Source organism: Rhagoletis zephyria, unplaced genomic scaffold (genome assembly GCF_001687245.7).
Source record: "Rhagoletis zephyria isolate East Lansing unplaced genomic scaffold, Rhagoletis_zephyria_1.1 Rzeph_scaffold_00315, whole genome shotgun sequence".
NCBI classification, from domain to species: domain Eukaryota; kingdom Metazoa; phylum Arthropoda; class Insecta; order Diptera; family Tephritidae; genus Rhagoletis; species Rhagoletis zephyria.
This window is the reverse complement of record NW_016157399.1, coordinates 315,789-317,913: the sequence shown is the minus strand read 5'-3', so window position 1 is coordinate 317,913 and position 2,125 is coordinate 315,789.

Genomic DNA, 2,125 nt, shown 5'->3' with positions numbered 1-2,125 from the left:
TCCTGTGCTCGCTACCATAACGTCTTTCCACTGCACCCATTAACGCATCGTAACTGTTCCTTTCACAATCAGGAATAGTCTGCAAGATTTCCGCTGCAGGTCCTTTTAATGCAACGAACAGTGCAGCGGATTTATCCTCCATGCTCCAGTGATTTGCTGTAGCTGTCTTCTCAAACTGGAGCTTAAAGACTTGGAAAGGAATCGTGCCGTCAAAGGATGGAGTCTTTACCTTGGGCGCGCTGGTCGAAGAAGGTGGGCGATTCAACTGCATATCTCGGAGGCGACCTTCCAACTCTTCTACCTTAGCCTCGACTTTCTCCTGAATTAGCTCTTCGATTTTATCTTGTCGTTCCTCGATTTTATCCTGTCTCTCTCTGAGTTCCGCATAATCTTTAAATAAATTCTCTTGTAGCTGAGTAATCTTTTCATCTAGCTGCGATGACATGTACGTTTTCTGTGCTTCCAGCTGCGAGGACATGCGTGTTTCCTGCACTTGCAGCTGGGATGAAATCTGTGATATGGCACCCAACAACATGTTCATGTCTATAGCCGTTGACGCACAAGGAGCCTTTCCCTGCTCTTCAAGCTTCGCTGATGTCTGCTGCACATCCTTCGACGAACAAGCAGCCTCATCCTTCTGTTCGTCCTTTGCGGATGCATCGTCGGATTTACCCTGGAAGTCGTATTTGTCCACGTCGATGCCTTCAGCTTCCATAGCCTCCCGCAAACGGGATAATAATTCCACTTTTCTTCCGGAGGTGGCCAAATTACGCTTTTCCAACTCCTGTTTCAGTTCCTCAATCTTTAAGTCCTGAATTTTCGCCATTTTCAGTAGTTTATCCTTCGGGATTTATTTAACAATCCCACTTCTGACACCAATTGTTACGATTATCCTTGAACCCTCGTCCGGATTTCCCAAATTCTCCGGTTCGTATCGCTGGATTGTTAAATAAAGGCTAACGATGACCAAATGGTAGTACAATTAACTTTATTGTACAACAAACAATTTTACAATACTTGCTAATACAGCAAAAACACTACAATACTTGTTAAAGCAATTACAACGCTTTACTACTTGTTAACACAATTAAACTTATAGCTTGCTTATTCACAACTCGCTTCTCTGCTCAGTTTACTTGTAGCTTGCTGACTTGTAACTAACTAACTCGCGGTGGCGGCGCCCTTATATACCTGCGCTGGCACTTATGGCAACTCTAGAACATTCTGAAGGTTATCGCTCATTCTCTTTCTCTCGCTGTTCGCAGTGTTCATCCAACTTGACGTTGCTCTTTGTGGAACATTCTACGTCATTCTCCGAACATTTTGCCTATTTCTCGTTGTTCGCTTTGTGTTGCCGCAGTATTCGCCACAATATGTTTGATATGCCCAAGAAATTAATACAACAAAAAGATCAATCGTTTTATGGGCATATCGCCGGGTCGTTACGCACCAGTTGCGATAATATGATGGAACTTAAATTATTTAAAAAGAAGGCTTAAATTTTTGTCGAGTGTTGTTATCTCGAAAATAACTTTCAGTTTAATAACAATATTCGAATGGCTTTTGCCTATAACTTACAACTCCTTTTTCTCTATTTATGACTTTGTAAAAGAGTTTTGCATACAAGAGATACTCTTTTTAGTCTTTCACAGTTTTTGCGTAGTTGAAAAATTATTTAAGCCATTAGGAAATATAGATGAACTCCTTAAAAAGTGGTACTTTTTCAAAGTATGAGAGGATCTTAAGAATAAAGATTGTTTCCTGGCGCAAAAAGAGAAACCTTCTTCTTCTAATTAAAATTTTTGAAAGTGAACTTCAAATTAAAAGTAATTCTAAATTGAAATGTATAGAATTCTTTGACTATTTAAACACTGAAAATGGGAATTATCTCATTGTTGCTATTCAAAAAGTCTCAAATATAATATATGTATTTTATTGGCTCCTGTGTATAATGATGTGTACACTCATGTTAAAATGAATAACACTTTTATTTTTTATACCCGAGCGCACTTGTGCACAAGGGTATATTAATTTTGTTCACATAACGGTTGTTTGTAACAGCCAAAACGAATCGAGATAGATATAGACAAATGTATACATAAATGATCAGGATGAAAAAAGAAAT